The sequence below is a fragment of the Emys orbicularis genome, chromosome 5 (genome assembly GCF_028017835.1).
Source record: "Emys orbicularis isolate rEmyOrb1 chromosome 5, rEmyOrb1.hap1, whole genome shotgun sequence".
Taxonomy (NCBI): Eukaryota; Metazoa; Chordata; order Testudines; family Emydidae; genus Emys; species Emys orbicularis.
Window position 1 is genome coordinate 79751222 of NC_088687.1, and position 22345 is coordinate 79773566.

Here is a 22345-nt window from a genome sequence, read left to right on the forward strand (position 1 = left end):
TCAAAAGTTCCAAGGGATTTAACAGGGGAGCAGCTATTTCCTGTGTACCTGGCTGACCTGAAGTGGAGTTGAAAGCGCTCTCCAGAGCAGTCACAGCGGAGCACTGTGGGACACCTCCTGGAGGCTAATCCATTTGAATTACACAACGCAGTGCCTACATTATTCCCATATCGACCCGTGGATGTTGAATCAAGCGTTACACCTCTCGCGGAGGTGAACTACAGAAGTTGACTTTACAGGCCACTTAGGTCGGTGGAAGGGACTCGGAAGTGTAGATGTAACGCCGACAGCCCCCTAGTCGTCGGCGGGCAGGATTGAACCAGGGACCTCTGGAGCTTAGTGCATGATGAGCTAAAAGCCAACTGCTTATTAGCTAAGGGTGTAGAGCACACTCATTAATTGCTTTCTCTTTCTCTAAGTGTTCTCGGTGCTACTAGTTGGGACAGAACACCATACCCAGGAGGTGTGTGGGTTACATAGACACATACATTATTATATTGACTTAACATGGCTTATGTTGACCTAAGTTTATAGTGTAGACCAGCCCTTAGAAGCACTAAACTACATCACTACCCTTTCTGTTAAACTTTGCCTTTTCCAGCTTCACCTCATACAGTCCTATCTGAAAAATGTGTCTTGACTCACAGCTCTTACCTTATACAATAGGATTTTGTGGAGATTTTAAAAAGATTTGCATTCTTCCCTAGTCTTAGTGAAAATCAAATTTAGCATCCACTTTCATGTAAGAAGGAAATAATTGCTTCTCTTCAGAAGTTGCAATCTACTCTTTTTCTCTCAGTCCTGGAAGATTCTGCAACATGTTTGTTCCATGAAAGTCCCTCTACTATCATATTTTTGGGGAAGTCCATATCATACAGGCTAAACTATTCTCCCCACTCCATTTTTTTCTCCTGTTTCACTGTTTTTCCTTTCTGTCTTTTCCTATCTTCTTCCTTGTATCTTCCTCCTCCTCAGTTTTCATTTAATGAAGTGCCATAAGGTGTTAACTGTTTTTTTATTAATCCACACTCAAGTATGAGACTGCTCTCATTTTATCAAGGTACCATCTTTTTTCTCCCCTAAATAATGAAAAACACTTTAGACCACAGTTGTGGTGTAAAATATTATAAACTAAAGTAAATCCTTTATATACTTTATATACTTTAGTGAAATGTTGGGGTGGTGTGGAAACTTGGGTGATTCCAGGAGAGATTGGAAGGACAGAGACAAGGAGGCACATTGGGGAAACAGTGGGACAAAGAGTGACATAATAGAGGAGTGAAAGGGCAGAGCTGATTCCCCACAGTTACCACTAAGCAAAGGTTTGGATCAATTCAGATTTTCAAATTGCAGCTATATTGAACTACTCACATCTGGATCCACGAACCCTCATATACAGTAGTATGTTTAAATAGGTTGGTTAAGAAAAAAAAAAATTCCACAGTATGTACACTTGGCTTCCATCCATGCTTCAGCTGCTCATCTTCGGGAAGTGTCTTGATTTAGCACTTATGTGTAACCAAAGTGCAATATATATTGATTTAAATAATTATGTCAGTGCAGCAAATTTTTACAGGCAGTTCTGTTTGGAATTAACCCCTTGCTGTTGGGAAATCAGGATTTCAGTATAGGTGAACATATTTTGCATTAGACCTTAATAGGATGAGAAGTAGAAAAAGGCTAATGTAGCCAAATGAAACAGCCTGGGGAAACACACTTCCTGAAGGTTTCAGATGACATGATAATGAGCCTAATTGAAAAATGCAGATTAGAGAGATTGAACATTGGCCGACAGAATGTAACTTTTCCATCTGGAAACAGGCCATGACATTTGGGCTAGAACCTCAATCCTTTTGAAAGTTTCAAGGGATTTTATGACTGAGTAATCAGGATCTCAGCTTTACCTCTCCTCAAGGAGATGCCATGTATAAGAGCCCCTCTTGCCTTAACCACTATACAGGTCTATTGACTCAGGAGGAGGAGGGCCAATGTGTGCTATTTTCCTCTTTTAAAAGCTATCATTCTCTTATGATGCCCTTGTCTTACATCAGGAAATGGCTTCCTTTCCTAATGCTAAACTCTGAAAGCATCACTTTAGATTTTTTGATTTTTTTAATGTCTGCTCCAGAGGAATAAAATAGAATTCTGCAATATTATAATCTCAGGTGGTACATTTTAATCCCCTTTTCCAGTGTGCTATTTTTGCCTGTATCACACATGATCAAACATAAATAAACCAGCCCCACTTCCGAAGAGGTGTATGAACAGCATGTACGAAGAGTGTTCCTCCTTCTCTTTGGAACTGAGTCTAAAATAATCTTTTCTGAATTATGCTTCCAAACCTTTACATTTTATACACTATACAAAAGATCAAAGATGCTTCATATGTGGCTTAGGAGATGAGGTATGCTTTCCTTTAGGATTCTATAACATGACAGATTAATTTCATACTAGTCAGGTAAAGTCTTGTAAGGGAGCTGGTGAGGGCATAGTGATCTAGATTATACCGCTGACCCAGGCAGATTTTCAGTGGCATTTCTTACTAAAATTTAAAACATTAAAAGTTTATTGCAAGTAAGATTGCTTAGGATAACAAAAATACTGTATATAATTCTGATATATATTTTCAGAGCATTGACTTGTATACTTAATTAGACTTTTTATTGTTGATATAGTGTAGTGCCCTGTGAATAATTTTACAATTTGTTATATTTTAGAACCAATAAATTACACATCTGAATTATCAAAGTATCAGCACAATGATTTTTTTACCAGGCTCAACTGTGATACCATTACAATGAATTATGGATTTTAACAGGTATCAGCCTTTGCTGTGGTATAATAAATCATGATCATTTGACTGATTCTGATCTACATACTGACTTTGAGGAATCATATTTAGGCTAGAATGCAGGCAAAATAACACTTTTAAAATAAATCAGACACTGTTAATGATATCATCACTATTTTGAATCAAAAGTTTTGCCCTCTGCACAGCATGCAGACCCTAATAAAAAGAAGAATTAATTAAAAGTACCTCCTGCAACACCTTTCCATTGTCTATATATTTGTAAGTCATAATAAAATAAGTGCTAATTCATGAAGTCACTTCAGGGGTCAAGGTGAGACAAGAAAAATTCTTACCTATATTTCACAGAAACAATGGGGATACTGTTGTTGACAGCCATTTCAAAGGTGCACCTGAGGAAAATGATCTTTATGCCATATGTAAATGTAAACATATTCCACATCTGACATGAATGTCAGAGAAAAATTAATCTTCTCTTAGCCTTGTCTTCCTTCTTCCTTATATCTAGTTAGTATTTTTTTTTTCATTTTCTCTGTTCCCATGATTCTCCAGTCACTGGGGTCACTGAAGTCAATGGGAATTTTGCCATTTACTTCAGTGAGGCCAGGATTTTTATGATAATTTTCTTTTATCCTTGTTTATCATTCTTCCGATCTGTTATCTTTACCTCTGAACTTCTACTTTTCCTGTACTTCTCTTTGTCACTTGGGCTGGATCGTTCCTTCTTTGTGATTCTAAATTTGGATTTCAGGGAAACAGCTAGTCTCAGCACGTGATGAAGGAAGAAAAATGGTTTCTCAAAGCCTGAGTTCAGGAGTGGTGTGTGCTGCCAAGTTATAGTACATGATTAATAGAAATTGTTAAGTCACTGGTATCTTGTATATTACAATGTAGAATCGTCATTTTATTCCTTCCAGCTTTCAACAGACCCTTGTACTGATTCAAGTTTGGTCTGTTCCTTTTGACACCTAGCACCTTTTCTTTAGAGACTGAACTGTACAGTTAGTAGATAGTATTGGGACACAGAGAGCGGTCTCAAACTGACAGAATCTCTGACATCTCCTCACTCAGGGGCAGAGTTTGTACTGGCACAGAGGAAAGCAAAGACACAGCTTCTTAACTGTCCAGAGCCCTAGAAGTGTGGGAAAACCTACCACTGCTCTGTGGAATTCACGGCATCAGTAGAGTCGCATCTAGATTACTCTTTAGCCCGCTTCTTCACTGGCATCATGGCTAGCTCAGTCATTGTGCTGCCATTAATCCACCCTGCCATGCTTATTTCTATGATCCTTCTGAGTAGACTCACTGAGTATGAAGTGGAATGCTACTCTGAGAGTCACCATTCCTCCCTTGCTCCATTCTTGCTTTGGGGTGGATTAAGTTACTTTACCCCTTTTTGAGTGTAGTGCATCACCCAAGAGAAAGTATTGTTCCTCAAGCAGAGGTGCTGCTTCACCTTATTGGAGGATGCAGGGGCTGCTCCCCAGGGAACCAGATCCCATGGCCTCTGCTAAGAGAAGTTGGCCCATTGCTTTAGGACATTAGTCCCCCTCTCCATTTCTTTTGGCAGGCTAACACTGCTAACCAGGAGCAGTCATCATGGTTAAGAAAGTGCAAAGGCAGCATTGTGCCCCGCTCCTGCACTAGGGAATAAGGAGGAAAGTTTAGCTCTCCCAAACCTTTTCATACTTATGCTAGTCTGGGCAGAATTGTACCCAAAGTTATAAAGACTATGTTTAGTTTCAGAAACTCAATTACAAAAATTTGTGTTGATATCCTTATGAATTTCTGATCATAGGATTAATTTAGAGCATTGTTGCATTGACTAGGTGTCCTGGTTACAGGAAAAGCTATGCTTTAGAACCCTTTTAGTTTCTCTCAACTGACCCTCTTTGGGGACAGGTTTTGCTACCTTTATCCCTCTTGGGGTGGGACCACACAGGCCTATCATTCTGGGATTGGATCTCTGGGCTGCACCTCTTATTCAACAACAGGGTTAATCCAACAAGCCCAAATGTGTTTGGCACTTGTAAGCCATTTTCCTCTGTGAGTCTGTGACAGCAGCTGATTTATGTGATTCAAAACCCGCTTCTTCAAAACAAGGCATTATTTATTTATTCACCCAAAAGTGCATAGCAATCACAGACAAGGGTTAAAACAATAAAGGCCTATATGCATATTTCGATTTACCTAACCCTTAATCTTTTCTTGCAAGCTTTGGTAAATTGCATTCATAGATTCATAGATTCGAAGGCCACAAGGGACCATTGTGATCATCTAGTTAAATATCCTGTATAACACAGGACATAAACTTCCACAAAATAATTCCTAGTACATATTTTTTAGAATGTTTTGCTATCTTAATTTAAAAATTGTCAGTGATGGAAAATCCACCATGATCCTTGGTAAATTGTTCCAGTGGCCAATTACCCTTGCTATTAAAAATGTATTCCTTATTTCCAATATTTGAATTTGTCTAGCTTTAACTACCAGCCATTGGATCCTGTTATAGCTTTCTCTGCTAGACTGAAGATCCTATTATTAAATATTTGTTCCCCATGTAGCTACTTGTAGACTGTAATCAAATCACTCTTCTCTTTGTTAAGCTAAATATATTGAGCTCTTTGAGTCTGTCACTATAAGGCATGTTTTCTACTCCTTTAATCATTCTCATGGTTCTTCTCTGAACCCTCTCCAATTTTTCAACATTGTTCTTGAATATTTGACACAGAATTCGAGACAGTATTCCAGCAGCAGTAACACAAGTTCCAAATACTTAAGTAAAATAACCTCTCAACTCCTACTTGAGATTCCCCTATTTATGAATCCAAGGATCACATTAACCCTTTTGTCCACAGTGACACACTGGGAGTTCATATTCAGATGATTATCCACCATGACCTCCAAATATTTTTCAGAGTCACTGCTTCTCAGGAAAGAGAGCCCCTTCCTGTAAGTATGGCTTACATTCTTTGTTCCTAGAGTTACACATTTACATTTAGATGTATTAAAATGTTTGTTTGCTTGCACCCAGAAGATAGCCAGTCTGAACAAAAGACAGGAGGACTTGCAGCCAGAAATTATAGAAGCAGAGATGCCAGAGAATTGAACCAACACCAGGAAGAGGTAGGTCTATGTGATTGGGAACTCCCTACTAAAAAGAACAGACAGACATGTCACCAAAACTGATCTGAAGAACAGAAAGGTGTGCTGTCTGCCGGGAGCTCAGCTACAGGAGGTGAACCTGAGGCTGTAGAAGATCCTAATGGGAGCAGGAAAGAATCCAGTGATTGTCTTTCATGTTGGAACAAATGATACTGCTAGATTCCCATTGGAATGCATCAAGGGAGATTCTGACAGGCTGTGGAAGAAGCTTAAAGAAATTGAGGGTCAAGTGCTCTTCAGGGGGCTTCTTTCTGTCCCTAGAAGATGAGATCAAAGGCAAGGCAAGATTATGATGATCAACAGATGGATCAGGCAATTGTTCTATAAGGAGGACTTTGGGATGTTTGACCACTGGGAAGCATTCCCAGAGAGGGGACTGTTCTCATGGGATGGCCTCCACCCTGAATAGGGAAGAAGTTGGCACAACTGATTAAAGAAGCTTCAAATTAGGAATTCAGGAGAGATGGTTTGGAGATGCTCATGTAATCTCCATGCCTGATTCTACTAATGAGCAAGAGAAAAATCAAGTAAGAAAGAATAAGGCAATGGAGAAAGGAACAACAGAGAGTAGGAGAATGGACATCAAGAGGAAAGATAGTGTTATTGGTATTGGCCCTAATGGTAAGATAGGTGAAACCGAGGTTATGGGTCTATTACAGGAGTAGGTGGTTGAGGTTCTGTGGCCTGAAATGTGTAGGAGATGAGACTAGATGCTTCTAACTAGCCCTTCTGGCCATAAAGTCTATGAGTCAGTTTACCAAGCAGTCCAGATAGTTCTGTATCAGTGACCTCTCTTCTTCATTATTTACAACTCCCCCAATTTTTGTGTCATCTGCAAACTTTATCACTGATCATTTTATATTTTCTTCCAGATCATTGATAAAAATATTAAATAGCATAGGGCCAAGAACAGATCCCTGCAGTACCACACTAGAAACATATCAGTTATAATTACATTTTGAGACTTATCAGTTAGCCAACATTTAATCCATTTAATGTGTGTCATGTTAATTTTATATCTCTCTAGTTTTTTGATTAAACCATTGTGCGGTACCAAATCAAACACCTTACAGAAATCCAAGTATATTACATCAACACTATTACCTTTATCAACCAAACTTGCAATCTCATCAAAAATAGATATTGAGTTAGTATGACAGAATGGATTTTCCATAAACACATGTTGATTGGAATTAATTATATTCCCCCCCCCTTTAATTCTTTATTAGTCTAGCCCCATATGAGCTGCTCCACTATCTTGCCTGAGAATGATGTCAGATTGTCTAGATTATAATAACCCTTTCTAAATATTTGCACAACAGTAGGCTTTTTCCAGTCTTCTGGAACTCCCCCCAGGTTCCAAGATTTATTGAAAAATCAATATTAATATTCCAGTGATTTCCTCAGCCAGCTATGTCAAGGCTGCTTCCCCACTTTGAACTTTAGGGTACAAGTGTGGGGGCCTGCATGAAAACTCCTAAGCTTAACTACCAGCTTATATCTGGTCCGCTGCCACCATCCCAAAGCTGATTCCCTTCCCTGGGTAGCCTTGAGAGACATTCACCAACTCCTGGTGAATACAGTTCCAACCCCCCTGGGATCTTAAAACAAGGAGAAACTAACCATCCCCCCTCCTTCCTTTCACCAACTCCTGGTGAATACAGATCCAACTCCCTGGGATCTAAAAACAGGGAAAAATCAATCAGGTTCTTAAAAAGAAGGCTTTTAATTAAAGAAAAAGGTAAAAATCATCTCTGTAAAATCAGGATGGAAAGTAACTTTACAGGGTAATCAAACTTAAAGAGCTCAGAGGATCCCCTCTAGCCTCAGGTTCAAAATACAGCAAACAGAGATAAACACTCTAGTAAAAGGTACATTTACAAGTTGAGAAAACAAAGATAAAAACTAACACGCGTTGCCTGGCTGTTTACTTACAAGTTTGAAATATGAGAGACTTGTTTAGAAAGATGGGGAGAACCTGGATTGATGTCTGGTCCCTCTCAGTCCCAAGAGCGAACAACCCCCAAAACAAAGAGCACACACAAAAGCCTTCCCCCCCCCCCCAAGATTTGAAAGTATCTTGTCCCCTTATTGGTCCTTTGTGTCAGGTGTCAGCCAGGTTACCTGAGCTTCTTAACCCTTTACAGGTAAAAAGATTTTGGAGTCTCTGGCCAGGAGGGATTTTATAGTACTGTACACAGGAGAGCTGTTACCCTTCCCTTTATAGTTATGACAAGCTATTTTAAAAATCTTGGATATAAGTTATCGGGACCTGCTGACTTAAAAATATCATATAGCTGAGTCACCAGCATATCAGGGTTGGGAGAAGCAGATGGCTCTCCTGCAATCTCTGACTCCTTCTATGTGTCTGTGTCAATGTCTCCCCCTACTTTCTAACAGCTATTGATCACCCACTCAAGACCCCCTTCCTACCTAGGCCTGGTGTCTTTAAATAGTGTAATATCCCTTTTATCCTAGGCTCAGCTCTTGGAAGAAAAAACCTTACTAGCCTGGTTAGAGCCAGGGGCATTCCCCAATTAATTGCTCCCCCCATTGTTTCCCTTAAGGACTTTATCTCTGTCATTGATGTGTTTCCTGTTTGTTTCCCTCTAAATTCTCCTTGGATTTAATTCTATGCAGTCAAGCAGGATAATATCACACAAGTAACTTGAAATGTGTGATATTTATAAAAATTAATACATATAACTCTTTCTCCACACTTGGCATCAGATTGAGTTAAATGTTTTATACTGAAAATGTTAACCAGATTATGAAAATTTCAAGCTAGAAATCTGTTAAAACCTTTGCTTTCATTTCAAGTTTCAAGACTTTACAAAATGCCTGTTTCTGCCTCCATACACAATAAACCATGCAACAATTTCCCAAAAGTAACAAGTATACATACCACTTGCTTTGGCTCATGATTTTATTAGATTAAATATTTAAAGCTAACAATGAGCTGCTGTCGGTGATTCCCTTGAAAAATGAAGTTTTATATACAGTTTGTATTACCAGGACCTCCGAATCTCAACCTGAGCCTTCCTGATGGCATTGCCAAATACACAGCAGCTGCACCTCTAAAGGCCTTCAGCAAAATATTACCATCAAAAATTGCTTGCAGCTCACATCTGAGATCCAGTGTGGGCTTAGAAAAATACTGACAGTTTTTTTATCATTCTGTTGGCAGTTGCAAAATATAACAAATCTAAATCACGATATTCCCTTTGGAAGATCAATATGTAGATATTTTTCAGTTTTCAGAGGCTATTGAAAAGTCTCAAATTAGAGTTTAGAACTAAAAGAGTTCATGGCCATGGGCATAATCATTTCACACAGTGCAAGAATATGTTTAGTAGCTGCTAAATACAAATAATGAGATTTGTATGCATAACTTCTCTATACGGCTATGATTTTTTCTTCTCTCATTTGCTGGCAGGTAGCCTGAGGAATGCAAATGTGGCAAAACCTTCTATTTAATCTGTGGTGACTAGATGATGTTATCCCATTTGTTTTCACTCCACTAGCAAAATAATAATTATAATAATAATAATAATAATAATAATAATAATAATAATAATAATAATAATAATAATTCAGCATCTTAATCCCATATAAGAGGCTAGAACACATTGCAATGATCACATATTTAGCACTTGTATACATTGCACATAGAAGCAAAATAGTTCAGAACTAACTGTAATTATGGTCAACATATCTCAAGATCAGCAGCAGAGGCCCTAGATGGCATTACAGACTCAGGTGAAATAGTCTGTGGTGGTACTTAAAACAAAGATTTTAGCCCCTTTTTGTGGCTTTGGAACTGATGGATGTGGTGCTGGTTTTTTTCCCCTTTAAAGCAGAGCTGCTCTTGTCTCCTGGAAAATTTTCAATACATAATGTTAAGATACTCCAAGCAAAAATACAAAAGCAAAAACATGGGACTGTGCCTGGGGTACCCTCTCATGCCTAAGCATCTATTGGATATTTGTTCTCTTATACCTGTAAACTGTTACCGGTCGTTCTGTGAGACTTGCAGTTTTGAAAGAGTTTTGCATATATTCCCATCCATAACTGCTATAACTAAAAAGTATTTGATAAAGATTGAAGGTACAAATTACAATATCACAGATATAGTAAAAAAGTACACAGGACCAGATCATGACTCACAACTTCTCAGCCAGTTTGTGCTAGAAAATGCATTTTAAACTCTTATATCTAAGTCACTGAGCTATTGGGCAAATAAAATAGTTCATTAATGGTTACATACTTACCATATAAGTATTTTCAAAAAACTTGTAATTTATTGCCCCAAAGAAGCTACTGTGTCCCTAAAATCTATGTATTTCATGGGATGGCTGTTATCTGTAGCAAATTTTGCTTGTGATTCCTGTTTCATGTTCTTGAACTCACTGGGAGATAAATTCTAATGAAGCTCAAAGAGTCATCAGAATAGTAATCGAAAGGACATATGGCAAGTTTATAAGTGTGTTTTAGATATCTACATAAATCTGGTGTCATGTTGTTATACTGCCCATATAAAATTTGCAAGATCCTCTATTACCAACACCTATATTAAACAAGATTGTCTTCAAACATAATTTTCTTTACAGGAAGAGGTGGAGGCTAATATATGATAAACCACTAGTGTATTTGGATGAACGTCATTGCCCCCTGAGGACTGGCAAGATGTTCCAGAGGTCAAAGCCACAAGAACCTGACTTATCAATCAGAATTATTTAGTTAAGTGAAGGAAAGGAAGCAATTCATACTAAAGAAAACTCATATGCCATATTTACTGCATGAAGTGGTATTAAAAGTGAAATTAATGTGTTTGCTTTGTTTTTTTCAGAGCTCTTCTACTCTGCCGTGAACTACCTCTCTCTAGCTAGGAACTCCATGTGAACAGAAGACACAATTGGTAACTTCTGAGAGGACCATGTTCACAACAAGTTTTCATCCAGGCCTACAAATGAGTCCTCACTGAGGCATATGGAGGTAGATCTCATCTCTCCTTCAGTGGAAGCCTATAGGAGAAACACCATCCTGTTATTGCTCCTGTTTAATAGGTAGGATTTCAGAGCACCACTCCTGAACTGAACACATATATACTACTATTTACAGGCCTGATTATTTGTGCTGCATGTGTCATGATAAAAAGATCAATGTTATCAATGCCCAGGATTTAGGTTTCTATAATAATTTTTTTCATGTTTTATCCCAAACTTGTCCACCAAATCTTATACAGATCTGGTCCTTACCTTCCATAATCTTAAATATGGATGCACAAATGACTCAGTTCAGTTTTTGAAAGAATGTGCTTATTATTATTTGCTGCATCTGTGAATGAACAATTGAGCAGCAAATAATAAGCACATTCTTTCAAAAAGGCTAAGATTGTTCTTTCACTGAAGGCTAAGTATGTCTAATAGAGCTTATAGTAGTATAAACGTCTGTGGACAAGATGGTAACTGCATAGAGTACTGGATTTGGAATTTTCTAAATCAGCCATTCTTATTCGTGTATGGAATCGTATGAAATTTGTCCAATATTAAAGTGTCCTGGAGTAAGAGGTTTTGAGGGATTACAGTGTGTTGTTTCCCTTACAGTGTGTTGTTTTCATTACATACTTGTTGTTTCCCTTACATACTTGGATCTCACAATATAACAAGATGTCTATATAATAGCAAAAATAGTATTGACATTCATAATGCACATTGTAGTTTTGTGTCACTAGCATGGCACTACAGTAATAGTTAAGAAGGCACTTTTCTCCTAAGCCACTTGTTTCAGTTGCTTCCTGGCTGAAACATCTTATACTTGGAGAATTTATCTTGTGAAGTTTTGGGGAAAAAAGTGTTCAGTCATTTTTGGGTTCTCAAGCATGGGAAACATGCTAATCATGCTTTAAGAAAACTACGTGGGATTTTGTGACTTCGATCATCAAAACCAGATTGGATATAAAACTTCAAATTTGGCAAGTAGTCCCTAGTCATCAATGTAGAATGTACTTTGCTACATTTGGGGAGGGGAGAGGTTAAAAAGTAGAACTGGTTAGAAAATTGGACATTTTTATGTATATATAAAATACATATATAAATAAATGTCCAATTTTATTTCTATCTATCTATCTATCTATCTATCTATCTATCTATCTATGTCCAAATTTCAATATATATAATACACACACCCACACATAAACAAATGAATGTGCACACATACTCATACATACCCTCCCCTTGGAAAATGTTGACTTTCTCAAAACTGTTAATTTTGGCCCAAAACGGAAAGTGTTTGTTTTATTAGCTAAACTATTTTACAATGAACACTCATCTTCCATGGAAAGCAGATATGTTTTGCAAAAAATAATACCTTTTAAAATTTTGAAATAAAACTTTCAACCAGCCACACTATGAAACAAAGACAGTTGAAACAGCTTTCTGAGGTAGAATTTTTCTACATTAAGTATTGGATCATGCCTTTGGTGAAGTAAATGAAAAGACTCCCATTGGTTCAGCAGGCTTTATATTAAGCTTTAATACTATGGAACCTGCTTATTCATCTATAGTCAAATTCTATTTACAAAGCCAAATCATTAAGTCTTTTGTTCAGCCAAAATTCTCACTAATGTCAATAAGTAAAAGCTGTGTAGGATATACAAAATTGACCTATAAGTAAAATAGAGAGGGCGTCCTGCATTGTTTCAGTGCTTTTCAAAGGACTTGCTCCTTTTACTGTGAAGCTTCACTCTGCTTATCATGAAGTTTAATGCAATTATGTCCATCTTTTGACTTTGAGTACAAGCATTTACCCAATGTGCTACTGTAAAAGTAGTTGTTGCATACATAAATATGGGTACACACCTACGCTTGCATTTCTGTTATAGGCAAAAGTCAGTTAAGAAGTTTAGAGAATCTGGTCCTAAATATTTAATGGAGCATTGTTCCATCACATAAACACATCAGTTTGGCATGATGTGTGTGCTTTTTCTCTTGAAAAATCTATTCTATGCAGGTTTTTTTGGCACATTCATTATCTATTGTTCCTTTGACTCCAGTCCTCAACATTTTAAAGTGCATCACTCATCAAATAATCCCAATTCCCAACATCATCATTAAAACAAACTCTGCACATTTGTACCAGTCCAAGTCTGATTCTACACTGCTGTTGATCCTATATTTCAGAGCAAAAAAAGTAATCTATGGCTTATTTAGATTCATGAATAAACAAGTGTTGAATTACTTTGTAAATGATTCTATTTAAAATCAATTGAAAGTTTAGTATACAGTGCAATCCTGTTATACCCAGCTGTTCAAGATCAATATGATACTGGGATTAATCAACACTAGCTCATATGCCCCAGAGGATGGAACATGCTTCAAGTGGCATGATGTCTGAATGATGAAATTGTAAAGGGATAATTGTAACTAGATTTATTGGGACTCCCCCCTCAATTTATATTAAAAAGAGAAAGGAGCAATAAAGTTATTTATCTGTGCCAGCACTGAGGTCTAGCAATATCTATTCCATTCCCAGATTATTTTCATTGTACATCTCTGATGCTACTGTATGCTAACATTGGTAACAATTTATTGTATATAGTCAGACAAATTAATTAGGTATGTACTTTTCTTGTGGTAGTCATAATAAAATCAATAGGTAATCACAGAGTAACCATAATTACTTCTAAAGAAGTTCCATTGTAATTCAAAATTCATGAAGCTTAAGCAGATGGGCACTGGGTGTAAAGTTTTTTCCCTTAATGCAAATACATTCTTAGCTTTCTAACATGAATTGGTTATTCTTTCTATAGAAAGAGTTGTTTTAATGAAAGCTCTTAAGACTCCTTTCTTTATTTGAAAAATATGCCACTGAGACAGAACAATGTGAAAACAGAAAAAATGTCCTTTCTTCCCCTAGCTGTCAGGTTTTTTTTAATTGCTAGAGTAGAAATATAATCCATAGTCTAGGAACAGTCATTATGAGAGACACAGAAGCAAACAAAATCAAAACCATTTTTAGTGTCTGACCACAACGTTTGAATCAAACCCCCAATTTTAAATTGAATAGATAGCTATGAGAGAGATTCATCAATTTGTAGGTGACATGTATGCATTTCTCTGCCTACTGAGGTGTCTACTCATGTGCTTCAGGAAGATATGTCAAAGAATGACATCTCCCAAAGGAAGCATATAGATGAGGAGTAATTTGGGAATCAAGACAAAGCACTTAAGAGATGTGAAGTTTTACTCTAATAAATTGGTCACATTTAATATGATATGAACAGAACTAGTTCAGCAAATGCAAAGAATATGCCTACTTATCACATTAAAGTGCCTAAGGGCATTATTCAGTTCACACACTCTGTGATGCCTATAAAGTTCCAACATGAGTGATACTTTTTTTTTTTAAATTCAGTTAAGGAAAAGAGGAATTCTGTGGTTATAGGGAACCTTCCAGCCATTTGCTTTAGAGATGGACTGACAGCATAAACATCAATTCCCTGCTTCTAGTTCAGATGATGTCTAGTAATTACCCTCTTCTCACTGACACTATAATTATTTGTTTCTGTTGAGAATTGTGTTTCTTTTTTAATCTTATCATGAAACTCAATAGTAACAACAGATTAGAAACCTGGTTACATCTGATTACATTGTGTGGGTTAACTCTAGGAAGTTAAAAACAACCCAGGAAACTACAGACCAGTTAGTTTAACTTCTGTGCCAGGGAAGATAATGGAGCAAGTAATTAAGGAAATCATCTGCAAACACTTGGAAGGTGGTAAGGTAATAGGGAATAACCAGGATGGATTTGTAAAGAACAAATCATGTCAAACCAATCTGATAGCTTTCTTTGATAGGATAACAAGTCTTGTGGATAAGGGAGAAGTGGTGGATGTGGTATACCTAGACTTTAGTAAGGCATTTGATATGGTCTCGCATGATATTCTTATCAATAAACTAGGCAAATACAACTTAGATGGGGCTACTATAAGGTGGGTGCATAACTGGTCTGGATAATCATATTCAGAGAGTAGTTATTAATGGTTCCCAAACCTGCTGGAAAGGTATAACAAGTGGGGTTCCGCAGGGGTCTGTTTTGGGACTGGCTCTGTTCAATATCTTCATCAATGACTTCGATATTGGCATAGAAAGTACGCTTATTAAATTTGCAGATGATACTAAACTGGGAGGGATTGAAACTGCTTTGGAGGATAGGGTCATAATTCAAAATGATCTGGACAAATTGGAGAAATGGTCTGAGTTAAACAGGATGAAGTTTAACAAAGACAAATGCAAAGTGCTCCACTTAGGAAGGAACAATCAGTTTCACACATACAGAATGGGAAGAGATTGTCTAGGAAGGAGTACGGCAGAAAGGGATCTAGGGGTTATAGTGGACCACAAGCTAAATATGAGTCAACAGTGTGATGCTGTTGCAAAAAAAGCAAACGTGATTCTGGGATGCATTAACAGGTACGTTGTGAGCAAGACACGAGAAGTCATTCTTTCGCTCTACTCTACTCTGTTTAGGCCTCAACTGGAATATTGTGTCCAGTTCTGGGCACCGCATTTCAAGAAAGATGTGGAGAAATTGGAGAGGGTACAGAGAAGAGCAGCAAGAATGATTAAAGGTCTAGAGAACATGACCTATGAAGGAAGGCTGAAAGAACTGGGTTTGTTTAGTTTGGAAAAGAGAAGACTGAGAGGGGACATGATAGCAGTTTTCAGGTATCTAAAAGGGTGTCATAAGGAGGAGGGAGAAAACTTGTTCATCTTAGCCTCTAAGGATAGAACAAGAAGCAATGGGCTTAAACTGCAGCAAGGGAGGTTTAGGTTGGACATTAGGAAAAAGTTCCTAACTGTCAGGGTGGTTAAACACTGGAATAAACTGCCTAGGGAGGTTGTGGAATCTCCATCTCTGGAGATATTTAAGAATAGGTTAGATAAATGTCTATCCGGGATGGTCTAGACAGTATTTGGTCCTGCCATGAGGGCAGGGGCCTGGACTCGATGACCTCTCGAGGTCCCTTCCAGCCCTAGAATCTATGAATCTATGAACAAATTGATAGTGGTGGTGATGATGTATTAATTAACTGTGCCTCACCCTTTGCAGTAGCTGTGGCTGAATTTATAAGACTTTATATTATCAATAATACTTGTAGCTATGCATGCGAAGGGAAAAGTAATCAAATCTCATATGTTTCATAGTAGTAAGCTGATCGCCTCCCAACCCATCCCACATCTGCAGAGTTACACAATTAGCTAAGTGCACTTTAGAATGAGGTGAAGCTGAAGCATCAGGTATTGGCCAGTGCTACCAGCTGAATACCATACTTGATGGAGCAATGATCTAAGCAGTACGGCAAATCTTGTGTTACCTGTACTGCTGAAGCAGAACATTGTGCAAGTTGACTTGGAAACATCTTGACAGTGTTTAAAAGGTCACAAAGACACTATCAGAGTCCATTACACCAGCATGAACAATTTGGAAGTACATTTCCTGAGAGACAGTCAGGAAAACTATTTGTGTTAGACTGGGAAAAAGTAAATTTTATTCGGGTTTACTACTGAAATGAAAATAGAGGCATTTTCTATTAATTTGGATTGGCTAGAAGTAGAAAAAAAAACTTATTTCAAGGGAAAACAAATAATTTTCTGAAAGCATCCAAGCTGAAACTAGAATGTTTGAATAAAAAATTCTAGAGTGAGGTATGGAACTCAATAAAAAGAAAAAAAATATTAACTTCTACAAGCCAGGCTGAGGCAACAGTTCTTACTTTGGTGGGCTATTACACTAGCATTCTCTCTTAGGTCTCACGAATAGTGTAAAAAAAAAAACTTCAGTAGATGAGATCTGTATAATTGTAGCACCAAATAGGCAGTATGTCAAAAGGGTGACAATGGAAGATGATTATTTTAATGAAATTGCCTACTATAGCTTTAGAGATGTATGTACATTTTACATGACTGTGGGAGTGATGATGATCATGGCACAGTATATAGATGGATTGTCTAAAGCTGTCAATCGTGCTAGTGGGTTTGAGATAGGAATAATAAAGTTGCATATTGTTGAAGGTAAAAATGAATAGTTAAAACTACTTAACTTTTTAACATTCAAGCTGTTAAATATGATTAAATGTAGCAATTGCTATAGGGCATGTAAAGAGCATAAAAAGATTAAAGGGACATGGAGTGATAACCCAACAGTGCATCAGCAGCAGTGATAGAGACAGTAATAGGCTGCATATTCTTCACACTGCTCCCTTGCTGCTTGAACTCTTCTCTGTTGCAGAGTAGATTAATGAAACCAAGAAGAACTTTATAAAGGTAGCACTTTGCTGTTAAAACCAGTTAACTATCTTCTCTCCCCATGACACTAATGTTACCTTTTCAAACTGTAAATTCTTCCTACGTTCTCCATGTACCTGGAGGCCCTGATTGTTACAAATTATTTGCTCAGTGTAACTAGCAATTTCATTGAGTCCTAGCTATTCCATTCAAGCTCAATGGATTCAGGGGGAAAATGCAAGCTGTATCTTGTCAAATTTTAATATGCATTTTTCCTTGTCACCTATTAAGCTGTTTCTGTCTACAGTTCTGTAAATTAATTTGCACATTTTTCTTCATCTCTAACTCTTCCTTAGAATGAAAAAATAGTAATGAAAAATATTGAAAACAGGTTAGCCTTTTATTTTCAGTATTTTTCAATACTATGCTCATCTGTACTTTATGGTACTGGGTTTATCTTATTATTTGTGCTATAGCAGTACCTAGTGACCCCAGTTAAGGATCAGGGTGTCATGGTAGCAGGGCAGTGTACAAAGAAATAAAAAAGAGATTATAACAAGAAACACCACATGACTGAAACAAATTAATAGAGTTGGATGCAGGGAGGAGGTAAAAGTAAAATTTAGTGGCTAGATCCAGAAGTATCAAGATACAATGGCAGTGGTTGTTCTCAAAGTATTTCTTGAGTAATCCCAATCATGAAGCATGGGAACCTTCATAAGAAAGCCTGACTAATTTCAAAGATTTGAGATTCAGATTACTACTCACTTCTAGGTCCCTACTTAAATCCAAGTCCCAAATCACTAGGTACTGAAGGTATTTCAGGTATTGCCCTTAAGAATTAAAATGGATGGGCAGAGCCTTGTTCCATTAAGAATTAAACCTCAACACTTTGGTGAACTGTTCTCCCACTGCTTTCCCACACTGGGAACATATGTTAAGAAAATTCTACAATTAAAATTCTAGCTCCTTGAGCTCCAGTTGACCTGATTAGCCCTGTACTTAGCTATCTTGTGAATGGACTGCTAATATATCAGCTAGTTAAGTCTCCCTGCTTAGAGAGGCTGGCAGGGTGACTCCACAGTTAGGACTCATTTTAGGGTTGCCAACTTTCTGATTGCAGAAAACAGAACACCATTGCCCCACCCCTGCCACACCATTCCCTGTGGCCCTGCCCCTGCCCCACCCCTTCTCCACACACCCCTGCTCACTCCATCCCCCTTCCCTCTGTCGCTCACTCTCCCCCACCCTCACTCACTCGCTCATTTTCACTGGGCTGTGGCAGGGGGTTGGGATGCAGGAGGGGGTTCCGGATACTAGCTCCAGGTGATGCTTACCTCTGGTGTCTCCCGGAAGTGGACAGTATGTCCCTGTGGCCCCTAGGCACTGCTCTTGCCCACAGGCACCACCTCCACAGCTTCCATTGTCCACAGTTCCTGGCCAATGGGAGCTGCGGAGCTGGTGCTCGGGGCGGGGGCAGTGTGCAGAGCCTCCTGGGCCACCCCTGTGCCTAGGGTCCACAGGGAAATGCCAGCTGCTTCCGGGAGCAGCACGGAACCAGGGCAGGCAGGGAGCCTGCCTTAGCCCTACTGCGCCACTGACCAGACATTTAATGGCCCAGTCAGTGGTGCTGACCAGAGTCGCCAGGGTCCCTTTTTGACTGGGCGTTCCAATCAAAAACCTGATGCCTGGCAACCCTTACTCAGTTGTACCTTTATATCATTGTCCACACTGTGGATCTGCCAACCCCAGCAGGAGCTCTGGGAAGCATTGTGGTTCAGGCAGGCACATTGACTCTAGGAGCAACCAGATGAGTGAAGGGGAGTGTACCCACTACTACATCCCTGAAGAGGATATAGTGTATGTTTTGGGAAAGGGTGCACTCTTCCCCACCACTCTGCCACTGCTTTTGAGGTGACTAACATTGCTAGACAGGAGCAAGCACTGCAGCACTGTCAGAATCATGTAATGGGATTAGGATGCAATTGCGGGGAGGGAATCATTTCACTTGCCCCCACCTTATTCCCAGGCACAAGTGGGGCCTTAATGATTTGCTGAATGTTTTCTTTAGTTTTTTGATACACTGTGGATAACGTGAACTCATGTACCCTGAATAAGACATTTCAGAGACATTCTCTACCACCCTACTTAACTACCCTCTACCATGCCAGGGCTGCCTCTCTAATGTTCTGTGGGAGGCCCACAAAAGAGGTTTTTTTGTCCAGCTGGACAGCCAAATCTTTGCCCTATAGCTGTGGCCTTTGAGACCTGTGGAAAAGATTTATAAAAGGAAGAATGGGAAAGCATACAAACAACCAGGTAAACAAGTGATTGCTTGAGTAGTGATGGATGAACCTCAAAAATTTCAGAGGTTTTGTTTGGGTAAAACATCTTACTGTTACGATGATTATCTGAATGATGGACTGAGAAATCACTCTTGGAAACCCCACCAGAACATAAGATTTCTAGCCCTACTTTGTTTCATTTGGTTCACAAAAACTTTGAAAATAGATTTTATCACAGTATTTTACTTCATTGTCAAATGTTTTCAAGCCTCAAAAATCTTTAAAATGTAGGTAAAGTTTTAGTTGATTCTTGACTTTAACAGTATATTAGTCTCTGTTAATGCAAATGGGGCTGAGAGTGAACATTTTTGTATGCTGAAGAGTGGTCTCAGATGGTTCATCTTTTAATGTGCAATTAGGGGACTTGTGCTATCCACTCCTAATGTTAAATCGTATGAATGGTTTGGGACTGACTGACATAAAATCTGTTGGCTGAGAAGTGATAACACTTATAAAATTTATGGATGACACCATGTGAGAGGGAGTACTGCATTTAGGAGGGAAAACTCAAATACACAAATACTAAATGGGGAATAACTGGCTGGGCAGTAATACTGGGCTGAAAAGGATCTGGGGATTATAGTGGATCACAAATTGAACACAAGTTAACAGTGTGATGCTGTTGTGAAAAAGGCAAATGTCATTCTGGGATATATTAACATCAGTGTTGTATGTAAAACATGGGAGGAAATTGTTCCTGTCTTCTCAGCACTGGTGAGGCCTCAGCTAGAGTATTGTATACAATTTGGGGCACCACATTTTAAGAAACATATAGATAAATGTGTGGATGAGATGATGGTGTAGAGAGGAGGGGTTTAGATTCATTAGGAACTGGGGAAACTTTTGGGATAGGGGGAGCCTATACAGCAGAGATGGGCTCCAACTAAACCAAAGTGGAACCAGACTGCTGGCACTTGACATTAAAAAGGTTGCAGAGCAGTTTTTAAACTAAGAGATGGGGGAAAGCTGACTGCTGCAGAGGAGCATGTGGATCGGACAGAGACTTCTCTTAGAGGAGAGTCTATTAATAGAGATTGTCTAGGTTTTAGTCAGGAAGAGAGGATGGAAGAGGATAAAGTAGGGGCCAGATCAGATGAGAAACATTCACATAAAAAAGAATCTGACACATCAGAAAAGGGCAGACAAATAAACAGTGACAATTTTTTAAAGTGCTTGTATATAAATGCTAGAAGTCTAAATAATAAGATGGGTGAACTAGAGTGCCTCGTAATAAAGGAGGATATTGGTATAATAGGCATCACAGAAACCTGGTGGACTGAGGACAATCAATGGGACACAATCATTCCGGGGTACAAAATATATCGGAAGGACAGAACAGGTCGTGCTGGGGGTGGGGGAGGGGGAGTGGCAATATATGTGAAAGAAAATGTAGAATCAAATGAATTAAAAATCTTAAATGAATCCACATGTTCCATAGAATCTCTATAGATAGTAATTCCATGCTCTAATAAGAATATAACATTAAGGATCTATTATCAACCACTTAATCAGGACAGTGATAGTGACAATGAAATGCTAAGGGAAATTAGAGAGGCTATCAAAATTAAGAACTAAATAATAGTGGGGGATTTCAATTATCCCCATATTGACTGGGAACATGTCACCTCAGGATGAAATGCAGAGACAAAATATCTTGATACTTTAAATGACTGCTTCTTGGAGCAACTGGTACAGGAACCCACAAGGGGAGCGGCAACTCTCGATTTAGTCCTGAGTGGAGCGCAGGAGCTGGTCCAAGAGGTAACTATAACAAGACCGTTTGGAAATAGTGACCATAATATAATAACATTTAACATCCCTGTGGTGGGAAGAACACCTCAACAGCCCAACACTGTGGCATTTAATTTCAGAAAGGGGAACTATGCAAAAATGAGGTGGTTAGTTAAACAGAAATTAAAAGGTACAGTGACTAAAGTTTAAATCCTTGCAAGCTGCATGGACGCTTTTCAAAGACACCATAATAGAGGCCCAACTTAAATGTATACCCCAAATTAAAAAACACAGTAAAAGAACTAAAAAAGAGCCACCGTGGCTTAACAACCATGTAAAAGAAGCAGTGAGGGATAAAAAGGCATCTTTTAAAAAGTGGAAGTCAAATCCTAGTGAAGTAAATAGAAAGGAGCATAAACAGTGCCAAATGAAGTGTAAAAATGCAATAAGAAAAGCCAAAGAGGAGTTTGAAGAACGGCTAGCCAAAAACTCAAAAGGTAATAACAAAATGTTTTTTTAAGTACATCAGAAGCAGGAAGCCTGCTAAACAACCAGTGGGGCCCCTGGACGATCGAGATACAAAGGAGCGCTTAAAGATGATAAAGTCATTGCGGAGAAACTAAATGAATTCTTTGCTTCAGTCTTCACGGCTGAGGATGTTAGGGAGATTCCCAAACCTGAGCCAGCTTTTGTAGGTGACAAATCAGAGGAATTGTCACAGATTGAGGTGTCACTAGAGGAGATTTTGGAATTAATTGATAAACTTAAGGGCAACAAGTCACCGGGACCAGATGGCATTCACCCAAGAGTTCTGAAAGAACTCAAATGTGAAGTTGCGGAACTATTACCTATGGTTTGTAACCTGTCCTTTAAATCAGCTTCTGTACCCAATGACTGGAAGATAGCTAATGTAACGCCAATATTTAAAAAGGGCTCTAGAGGTGATCCCGGCAATTACAGACCGGTAAATCTAATGTCAGTACCGGGCAAATTAGTTGAAACAATAG